Raw genomic sequence first — 11,644 nt, forward strand, 5'->3', positions numbered from 1 at the left:
ATATAAGATATATATGAAGTATATGTATGTGTATGTATATATATGTCTTTATATCTCATAAATGCAACATAATTTGTGGGGAGAACAAAGGCACCAGTAGTCAAGGGGATCATAGACGTTCTCATGTACACTTTGAAGGAAACTAGGTATTTACAGAAGCAGAGGTAGAGAAACAAGGAACCTAGAATATTAGGACCAGAGGGGCCTTTAGAACCTAAAATACAGAGTATCTAATTTGGAAAAGACTTCAGAGACCCACTTCTAGTCCAATCTCCTCATACAGAGGCTGTTAGCCCTAGCTTATACACTGGCTTGTATTTTTCTGTAATTATTTTGTGAATTAGTTGTGTCTATTCCACAAGATTACAGGTGGCCCACTAGGACAAGGAGCCCATCTTGAGCTTCCCCTTCCCTTGTGTCTTCTACAGGGTTGGGCTCCCAAAGAAGACCTCATCGAACACCTGTTGAATTAAAATAACTGACATCAGCCCTCAGTAGGACCTGCTTGGTTCCTGAGGCATGAACTCAGGTTTGGAGCTGTTGCCGGAAAGGTGACTTAACGTTTGAATTGGCCAAGGACCCATATGACAGATAGTTCAGCTATTCACATCTGACATGGGCGGGTCCTTTCCCTACGTCACCCTTCTCAGGGTGTAACCCTGAACTTTGACAATCCAGATCAAGAAATCACAGATGTGTCTGAGTAAGAGTCCTAAATCAGCGTCACAGAAGAGGGCAGGGAAAGAAAGAGGGGTTCTCCATTGACCCAAATCCATTTTGATCCATTCTGAGCTTTTGAAAAGGCAAGATCTCAAAACCAAATACAGAGCACAGACTTAGAATTGGAAAGAACCATAAGAATTTTTTATTCTATTTTATTCATTTTACAGGGGAGTAAATTGAGGAACAGAAGCTGTGTCTTGCCCAAGATCACAGGACTCAAAGCAATTCCATTTCCCCTTGCCTCTCCAGGACTCGAAGAGTAGATCCAATCTCATTATACTCTTGGGAGTTAAAATTGGTACATTATTCAGAAAGTGATTTGACAATTAGCCTTTACCTGTGGCATCCCAGGGCCCCTCCCCAGAGCTGTGGGTAGAGTCAGGCCAGCCCCTCCCAACTGCTGGCAAACAGCCAGGAGGAACTTCAGTTGGAAAAATAAAGCACTGAAACTTCCTGAGAAAAGAACAGACTTTTTCAGAAGCAGGACAGGAGAGGAGTAGACCAGCTCCAGCCCCAACCCTTCAGGTAAGGTAAGCTTCCTTAACAAAAGCTGGGGTCAATTTAAAGACCCTACCACAACAGCCAGGTTCCTGACTTTGATTAGAAGCACCAGTTGATGGCTGAAGTGCCTCCTCCTTCTCCCCTCTCCTATAACCCTTCTTGATCCCTTTAGTCTCTTCTCTCCTTTATTTCCTTTCCTCCCACCTCCCTTGCTCCTTTTCTTCCCCCTTATCTCCAGCCTTCCCATTCTCCCTTCTTTCCTCCTTTCTTCATTTCTTCCGGATCTCTCTCTCCCTTTTCCCTCCTTTTCCCTCCCACCTTTTCTCTTGCTCTCTCTCACCCCACTTTTTCCCTTTTAAACCATTATCTTCTGTCCTAGAATCGATATTATGTTTCGTTTCCAAGGCAGAAGAGCAGCTAGGGCTAGCTGGGCAACTGGGGTTAAGAGACTTGCCCAGTCACACAGCCAAGAAGTGTCCGAGGGCAAATTTGAACCCCTCCTCTTTACTCCACCTGGCATTCTACCCACTGAGACACCTAGCCACTTGCTTCCCCCCCCCCCTTTCTTTCTCCTTCCCTTTGCTGAGGTTCTTCCTCTTCCCTTCTCTAGCATCTTTTGAGCAAGCTCCCCAGGGGCCTGCGGCCCGAAGAGATTGAGCTGCGCTCTCTGGTCCTCTCGGCGGTCTTTTCGGATCCATCCATTGGTTCCTTTTCTTCTCACCTCTCCCCGCCCCCAGCCCACACCGAGCTCAATCCCGCCTCTCCGCTCCCCTCTTGCAGGATGGGCAAGTTCGGGAGATAATGGCAGTAAATGGGCTTTGAACTCCTATTCGACAGCCCCCAGCGCCAGGATGAAATGTGAATCCCGGGAAGAAAGATTGATAGCTCGGCGAGAGTGGGCACCGGTAATGGCTTTTCTCTCAGGCAGTGTTCCGCTTCCCGGGCTCCAGCAAGGGCTACCTCGAATGGCAGACCTCGGGGTTTGCTGTTTGCAGCAAAGGCCTGTGTGGAGCCAAACCTTCCTTTTCAGACTCCCATTTCCTCTAATAGGTTCCCTCCCTGTGTGGGAACAGATTACAATTCGCGGCCTTTCCCCTCCTCTTCCCTCGCCCAAGTCCCGAAGCGGGCTGTTTTCTGCTGCTCACCCATGCCTGTGGCATTTCTGGCCTCTGTATGAGAAGGGCTTCTACTTCAATGGGGGAAAAACTATAATAATTCCCTGAAAGTCAAAGGTGGACGCTCATGTAGCCCAGACAGCTCATTTTACAGATGAGGCTACTGAGGTCTAGAAAAAAGGAAGCGCTCCCGGCACCTCCTCCTCCTCCCCTCCCCCAGTTGTTGACGGGGAAGAACGGGAATCCAGGACTCCTGACTGTCGGGCCAGGGATCTTTCCATATCCTTATACTACCGGTAGCTAAGAGTTTTCTTAGTAAAAGTGGTTTCTTTGGTTTTTAGTTAACATTTTAGTCAGTATGATGACAGACCATGGCAAGATATATTTTTTCCTTTTCTTTCTTTCCCCCTTTTTTCCTTTTTAATTTTAAGAATCTAGTTCTCCTGCCTAGGAACATCTCTGTTTCTGTCTCATCCTGTGTCCCTTCATCTCCTATCTCTTTCCCCCCGCTGAAAGTTCCATATGGTTTCAGGGATGATGGGGACTAGACTGATGACCTAGTCACAACTTCTCCTATATAACTCTTCAATGAATTAGGCTCCTTTTGACATCCCCCATCCTCCTTCCACACACCCACACACCCCATTCCCAAGGAGATCCTGTCATTCCTACCCTGCCCTGGCCACAGGCCTCTTTGACTTCTAACCCCAGATCCAGTGAACTGGGTTAGACTTTTTCTGTCTTTGAGAGACTGACTGATTTTTTGTGTTATTAGTAGCTGTAAAAGCTGACATCTGATAAAGGGAAGGAGGGAGGGAGGAAAAGAGGGAGGGACAGATGACCTCTAACACAAAGTCTTGGAAATGACTTCCTAGTATGATTTTTAATTCTAGTTTACATTTCATGGATGCTAGGAAGAGGTATCCAATCTGGAGGCATTTGGAAGGGATATTTCTGACTATAAGTAGAAAGGGAGTGATTGGATGTAACAATAGCAATCATAACTCCCACTTCACTGCAACTTTTAAGGCTTATTCCTTTGAAAACTTTCATATCCTTTGACCGCTGACCCAATAGTCATGAGATGACTACATGGGGATGTAAGATGCAAAGGTGTCTCCTGATATCTCCATGGGGTAGGAAGTGCAGGGGTCATCATCACCATTTTATATTTTCCTCAAAGGAAGAAACTGAAATCCAGAGAAAGGAAGTGACTTATCCAGACTGGAGTCTGGAGATCAGAATCAGAGCTTACCCCTGCATCTTCTAACCTCTGAGTCCAATAAACTTGGTTAAACTTTTTCTGTCTCTGAGGAGCTGACTGGTTTTTAGTGTTATTAATAGGTGTAAACCCTTAGAGCTGATAGATGTATAGATGGATGGATGAGTTTCTAACAAAGAGTCTAGGAAATATTCTTCTGACCTTATTATTATTATTGCTAATAATAATTCTAGCTTAACATTTCTATTGTACTTTATCACTGACAAAGTGTTTATAACTTATAACTTGTAGCTCTGGGAAGTAGATGGTGCCATTATTATCAACATTTTGAGGGTGCAAATAGGAAGCACAGTGGATAGAACTCCAGGCCCGGAGTTAGGAAGACATTTTATAGCTGTGTGACCCTGGGCAAGTCACTTAACCCTGATTGCTTAGCTCTTGCTGCTCTTCTATCTCAGAATTGATACTAGGTCAGAAGGTAAAGATAAAAAAAAATGATCACCATTTTACCAATTAAGAAACAGAGAAGTAAATTATTTGCCCCAAACCATATGACTAATAAACAATGGAGGCCAGTCTGTAATCTAGACTTTTTTTTTTTTTTTTTTTATCTCTGGAGTCTTGTGTTCTTTTCATATACCTGAATATTTTGTTGTTTTTGTTGATTTGTTTTAGTCATTCCTAGTAGTACTTTAGTCTTCCTGATCCCATATGAATGTTTCTTGGCAAAGATACTGGAGTGATTTGCCATTTTCTTCTTTAGATAATTTTCCAGATGAGGAAATTGAAGCTAACAGAGTTAAGTGACATGCCCAGGGTCACAAAACTAGTAAGTATCTTAGCTTGGGTTTGAACTTATGAAGATGAGTCACATAAGACTTTCTGATTCCAAGCTCAGTGTGCTCTATCTACTTTATCCACTGTGCCACTTAGCTCCCCTGGACCTGTATTTTACATATATATTTATGTTTTTGTTGTTGTTGTTGTTGTTGTTGTTGTTGCTGTTCATTTGTTTCTGATATGTTCTACTCTTTGTGACCATTTTTGAGATTTTCTTAGTGAAAATCCTGGAGTGATTTGCATTTTCTTCTCTAGCTCATTTCACAGTTGAGGAAACTGAGGCAAACAGGGTTAAGTAATTTGCCCAGGGTCACACAGCCATGTTAGACTTAAATTGATAACCCCAGGGTCTTATATTCTATAGAGTTTATTAATAATTACTTGAAATAAAGAAAGCAGATAGGTATAGGTTTAAAGTCTATTTTTCTACTCTAAGTCTGACCACATGTTAACCCTCCTGCATGACTCTCCATCTGCCTCTCGAACTGTGTTCAGGGAAGTAGAGACAGCCCATGTTCCCACACCTCCTCCTTTATTTTCCGTCCCTGCACGTATCCCTGTGTGTTCACGTCCATTCACCCAGCTTAAGCAGGCAAATGGGATGTGGGGTTGGATGAGCTTAGGGGTAGGAAGTAGATTCTATTTATACAGCCAAGAAGTTTCTGTGGCTAGATTTGAAATCAGGTCTTCCTGATTCCAGGCCTGGTGCTTTATCTACTGTATTACCTAGCTCTAATAATATGTGTGTGTGTGTATGTGTGTGTATACCTGTGTATTATAGAATATATATTATGTGTGTATATATGTATGTATGTATACATATGTATATATCATTGCTAGGTGGTACAATGGGTAGACTGCCAGGCCTGGAGTCAGGAAGACATGAGTTCAAATTTGACTTCTGAGGCTTCCTAGCTGTGTGACTCTGGGCAAGTCGCTTAACCCTATTTGCCTCAGTTTCCTCACCTGTCAAATGAGCTGGAGAAGGAAATGGCAAGCCACTTCAGTATCTCTGCCAAGAAAACCCCAAATGGGGCCATAAAGAGTTAGGCACAACCAGAACGACCAAACAACGACACCAAATGTGACTTTTGGAAAAAGAGCATTTGGGAGGCAATGCTATAGAATATTAGAGATGGGAAGACCTTAAGAGAGATTCCAGGCCTATTTCCAGTCTATGCCATGGGACAGAAACTTTTCTTTGGTCTCCTTCTAAGGTTAGAGTGAGTGAGTCAGTCAATCAGTCAGTTAGTCAATAAACATTTATTAAGGGCCTACTATGTGCCAGGCATTATACCAAGTTCTGAAGCTACAAAAAAAAAAAAGGCAAAAGACAGTTTTTGCTGTCAAGGAATTCATAATCTAGTGGGAGAAGAACCATGAAAATAACTACATATAAATAACTGTATAGGATAAATTAGAGATAATCCAAAAAGGAAGGCACCAGAATTAAGGGGAATTGGGAAAGGCTTTCTGTAGAAGGTAGGATTTTAGCTGACACTCAAAGGAATGGTTTATTTGTTTTGTTTTGTTTTTTCTTCCTCTCAGTTATACTAGCATTCCTTCTCTGCTCTAGTCTCTCTTAATGTTCCCACCTCATCCCAGCCGCTGAATGGTATTCAAAGCAGCTAGTATGTACTAAATTCCTTGGTCCTACTTCACCTCAAGGGCTGAGTAGTAGCTTGGTTTCTTGGGGAAGTGCTTGCATTAGTGGGTGCTCCTATAGGGTGTGGTAGAAAGTCCTCGATAGGCAGTCAGGAGAACATGTCTATGTCACCAACTCACTGGATAACTTTGGGCAAATTGTTTCTCTCTAGGCCTTGGTTTCCTTTTTGGCAAAATGGTACATTGGACAAAATGCCCTCTAAGGCTCCTCTCATCTCTGACATCCTGCATCTGTGCCATCCCTTTACTATTGGTATTCCAGCTGACTCTGCACATAGCAGACCCTCTGTAAATGTCCTCTGCCTCTAGGGTATGGAGCTCTGAAGAATGAAGTTCTGAACGCCATAGAGTCATAGGAAGCCAGAGTTGCAAGGAGCCCTTAGGCCTAAGAGACAAAATGTTAGAGCTCTGAACAGAATGTCAGAGGAGGAAGGGACCTTATCTCTTGGAATGTCACAGTCTGAAGGGACCATCTAGTCTAATTCCCTTTTCCTGGAAGAGGCAATTCAGGCTCAGAAATGGAGAAGGCCTGGCCCAAGTTTGTACAGGGGGTGTGGTTCTACCATTTCCTACAGACACACATATTCTGTTCAATTGGTGCAGAAACTGGGGGCCCAGTGTACAGAGTGGATTCCCACATCCATTGGCATTGGGTCCTCAGGCAATGGGAACAGGAATCCAGAGTGTTGGGTATTCTACTAGGAGTGGCTGGAAGGTAGAAGGGCACTAAAGGGGTTAGTAATTAACCTTAAAGGACCTCTCACACCTATGAGTGTGATTTCTCTTTCTCTCAGCCCCCCCTTTTTGGGCCATAGTACCATCTCTCAGTTCTTCTGCCCAGAGGAAAAAAACTCTTTTCCCTGTCCTTCTTTTATATAGGGGAAGCAGGGTCAGTGCCTAGGGCTAGCCTTGTCTTCCAGGAGAAAGGGAGGGGATAACTTTGTACTTAACCAAAAAATTCTTGGGATGGGGAGGGAGGTGGCATTGACCTTCTAGGAGCCATAAGTCTCTCTCTCTCTCTGACTGTCTCTGTCCCTCTCACTCCTTTCCTCCCTCTCTCCCTCCCTCCCTCCCTCCCTCACTCACTTCCTTTCTCTCTCTCTCTCTCTCTCCCCTTATCCTCTCTGCCCACCCCTCGTACTCCCCAAATAGTCTCTGCCCATTTCTCCCTCATCCCTCCTGCCTGGTGATATTGGAAGTTTGATTCCAGCCTCCTTAAGCCTGGCTGTGTCCCTGGACGCTTTGTGGAATGAAGAGTAGCCCATGAATCTTCCCTTCTCTTAATGTTGCTCTTTTGCCCTCCTTCCTTCAGTTTGGAGATTTGGAGGTCCCAAAAGATGGGCCAAAGTTTGCATGCAGGTTTCTGTGATAGAGGGAATTTTGAAGAGGGAAGGGCTGTAGACTCCCCCAGCATCTTACTCAGCCATCTTGTCTTTCCTGCACCCCACCTAAACTAGGCTAGGCTGGGGGTAGTACCTGAAATGATTTCTCCTACTGGGCTCCCCATGTGATCCCGGTCCTTACTTTCCATAGAGAAGGAGATCTCTTTCCTAAGAGAGATTAATTTCCCTCTTCCCAACCTCATGGTTCCATGATCTCAACTTTTAAGGCCATCATTCCCTTCAGCAAAGGCCTAAAGACTATTCTGGGTCCACAAAGCCCCACTTAGTATAGTGACCTGTTTTTTAACCGAGGACTCTCCCTTAGCTCTTGTTACCCCTATTACCTCCTCTCTCCCGCCTCCCCTTTGCTGGCAGGGTGGCTCTGAGGCCTTCTCTCTCTCTAGGAAATTGTAAGGGCAAGAGATATATGTTTAAGCCTGAGGCAGGTCACTATACCTTCCTTGCAAGATCCCTTAATAGGGACTTGAGAAACAAAACCAGGAATGTTCCCCTTCTTCCTCTCCAGGAGCTTAATTGCAATATTGGTGGGCAATATGATTTACCCAGATAAGAACTAGATTGGGATTTGATTTGCACAGCTAAGAATTGTGGAGATAAGGAGGAGGTTCAGACTGTGCTGTCGGAAAACAGGAGGAAGAGAACACTGGAGACTGGGTGTGTCAAGGAAGACTTTACTGGGCAAGAGCCAACCAATCTGTCAACCTCATGCCATCAGGCAGTCAAAAAAATCGAACTCGCTTTTAGTTGGCAATAAAAGAGGGCTTGTGTCCAACATTAGGGAAGTAACGGTCCCACTTTACCCTGTCTTGGTTAGAGAAGCTTACATTTAAAGCCAGAAAGTGCATTAGACACCATTTTTTTTGTAAACCCTTACCTTCCGTCTTAGAGTCAATACTATGTAATGGCTCCAAGGCAGAAGAGTGGTGAGGGCTAGGCAATGGGAGTCAAGTGACTTGCCCAGGGTCACACAACTAGGAAGTGTCTGAGGCCATATTTGAACCTAGGACCTCCCGTCTCTAGGCCTGGGTCTCAATCCACTGAGCTACCCAGCTTCCCCTCACCATTTTGCTTTTGCAAATGAGGAAACTAAGGCACAAAGAAATTAATTGTCTTATTCAAGGTCACACTGGGTAGTAAGCATTGAACCCAGAGGGTTCTTTCATTTATTTTTTCTTCTTTCCCTCCTTCCCTCCTTTCTTCCTTCCTTCCTGCCTCCTTCCCACCCCTCCCTCCTTCCTTCCCTCCATTCCTTTGTTCCTTCATTCAGTTGTTTGTTCATTCGTTCATTCCTTGTTCCTTCCTCCCTTTCTTCCTTCTATCCTTTCTCTGTGTTAGTCAAAATGACCAGCTAACTTCCCTATATATCTCCCATGTAGATTCCTTCAAAGCACAATTTGAACACCACCTCCTACATCATTTCCCTCTAAGCAACCGTGGATTACTTTGTATATACTTTAGATTTATGTATCTGTGTACATTCTTGTATTCCTCGATCTCCTGCATCTCAGTAAACTTCTTGAGGACAGCGAGAAACTTCATTTTTATGTCTTTGTATCCCCATCCCTTAGCATACTGTCTTACACAAATAGATTTTTAATATAAATTAGTTCAATTAAAGTAAATTGAATGATGACTCTGGCTTCTAGTGTTTGAAAGGGCACCTCGAAGAAGAGGGAATGGATGCCCTTCTTGTCCAGAGGACAAAACTAGAGGCAATGGGCAGAGGAAACAAAGACACAAGCTTAGGCATGATTTGAAGAACTGCTTAATATGCAAACTATTTCAAAAGGCAAAGGACTACTTAAGAGGAGAGTAGTGGGGCTTCCCTTTATTGAAATTCTTTAGCCAAAAGCCTAGGAAGGAAGGAAACAAATATTTGTTGATCCCCTACTCTATATCAGGCTTTATAAGCTTTTTACAAATTTTTTTGTTATCTCATTTGACCCTTTAGAGATAAGTGCTGTTATTATCCCATTTTATAGATAAAAATGAGGCAAAGAGAGGTTCAGTCAGTCAGTCAGTCAGTCAGTCAATAAACATTTATCGAGTGCCTACTATGGTTTTCATGCCAAAGATATTAGAGTGATTTGTCATTTCCTTTTCCAGCTCATCTTACAAATAAGGAAACTGAGGCAAACAGGGTTAAGTGACTTGCCCAAATCACACAGCTAGTAATGCCTGAGACTGGATTTGGACTCAGAAGATGAGTATTCCTGAATCCTAGCCCAGTGCTCCACCTAGTTGCCCATTAAATGGGCTATAGTGTGCTGGGTCATCTAGATCCTGGGACCAAGGTTTGAAGGTGCAGGGAATATAGTAGATGCCCACTGTGTGTCATACTGATTGCTCATTGGTGAAGGAATCCATGGTGCAAGAGAACTGGCCGAGGCTTAATATCCATAGCCAGTAGAACTGTGTTTTGGGCAGGAGACTAGATGAGCTCCATGGTCCCTTCCCAGTCTCTTATTCCACGATTTTCAAAGAGTTTAAAAAGAATAGAATCTCTGGTCCTGTCCATGTCTTCTCACCTTTGACATTCAAAAAGGAGTGGCTAGCTTAAACTATAACCATCCCCTGTTTACCCTCTGGAAAATCAAAGGCAGGACCAGGCTGGCCTCTTATCTTTTACTCTACAAAAGGTTTGGCATCTTCAGAGCAATGGTTTTGTTGCATGTGAGATGATGAATTGATCATTCCTGCTGTCATGGGATAAAGCCAACTCTGGGTTTTATTTTTCCTCTTTGATCCACTGGTGATCTAGGGGACAACAAAGACAGGGGGTTGCATAGTGGTCACAACTCCAAACCATGATTACTCTGGGCTATGGTTCCATGGCCTTGTGTGGTAGTGATGGCTGCTGCGACTTAGAGAAAGATCTGAGCAATGTCTGATACTCAATAACATTAATAAAAGACTCAGAATTTAAGAATAGCTCAAAGGATCAAGCTGTATCAATTGGGCAGTATATTTTTTTTATTTGTAAGACAATGAAAGGAAGAAAATATGCTTTTATTAAGCACTTACTACAGACTAGGCTCTGCACTAAGCATTTTGCAAATAATAATTATAGGGGAAGAGAGGTGGATCAGTGAATAGAGAGCCAGGTCTAGAGATGAGAGATCCCGGGTTCAAATCTGTCCCAAGACACTTCCCTAGCTGCATGACTCTGGACAAGTCACTTAACCCCCATTGCCTAGCCCTTCCTGCTCTTCTACCTTGGAACCAATACAGAGTATAAATTCTAAGACAGAAGGAAGGGTTTAAAAAAAATAACTAACATTTATATAGTGCTTGCTATGTGCCACACATTGTGCTAAGCACTTTACAGTTATCTCATTTAATAATAACAATAGCTAACATTCATATAGCTCTTCCTCTGTGATAAGTTCTTTGCAATTATTATCTCATTTGACCTGCAGAACAACCCTGGCAGGGACTTTTATTATTCCCATATTTTAGTTGAGGAAAGCGAGGCAGAGTATAAGTGACTTGATCATATAGCTAGCCAATGTCTGAAGACATATTTAAATTGAGCTTTTCCTTACTTCAGACCAGGTATTTAATCCACTGTGTCTCCAAGGTGTCACCTAGAGATGGGATGAAAAAAATTTATTTTAAATAAAATTATTATAACATTTTTGTGTTAATTGACATGCTTGATTCTCCTAGTATTAAGAGAAGACTAAGAAAGGCTGTGTGATAGAAGGAGCATTGTATAGGGGACCCAGGAAAGCAAGTCCTCACTGTCTGACACTGAGCTAATCACTTCCGTCTGGGCTTATCCTCTTCTGCCAAAAGGTTCTTTTCTTTTCTTTTTTAAACCCTTACTTTCTGTCTTAGAATCTATACTAAGTATCTGTTCCAAGACAGAAGAGCAGTCAAGGCTAGGCAATGGGTGTTAAGTGACTTGTCCAGGGTCCCACAGCTAGGAAGTGTCTGAGGTCAGATTTAAACCAGGACCTCCCAATTCCAGGCCTGGTTTCTATCCACTGAGCTTCCTCTCTGCAAAGTCATTCTTTCTCTTCTTTCCTTCCTTCCTTCCTTCTTCCCTTCCTCCCTCCCTCCCTCCCTCTTTCTTTGTTTCTTTGTTTCCTTCTTTCTTTGTTTGTTTCTTTGTTTCTTTGTTTCCTTCTTTGTTTCTTCTTCTTCTCCTCCTCCTCCTCCTCCTCCTCCTC

General features: G+C 43.3%; 1 protein-coding gene across 1 annotated transcript in view; it reads left to right on the forward strand.

Annotated features, from left to right (window-relative positions):
- Positions 1-1,225: 1,225 nt before the first annotated feature.
- Positions 1,226-11,644, forward strand: part of SDCBP2 (syndecan binding protein 2) — a 28,039-nt gene continuing 17,620 nt past the window's right edge. The window contains exon 1 of the mRNA XM_044661523.1: positions 1,226-1,248. The gene's annotated coding sequence lies outside the window, so the exon portion shown is untranslated. The remainder of the gene's footprint in view (positions 1,249-11,644) is intronic.

The sequence above is a fragment of the Gracilinanus agilis genome, chromosome 2 (assembly GCF_016433145.1).
Source record: "Gracilinanus agilis isolate LMUSP501 chromosome 2, AgileGrace, whole genome shotgun sequence".
Classification (NCBI taxonomy): domain Eukaryota; kingdom Metazoa; phylum Chordata; class Mammalia; order Didelphimorphia; family Didelphidae; genus Gracilinanus; species Gracilinanus agilis.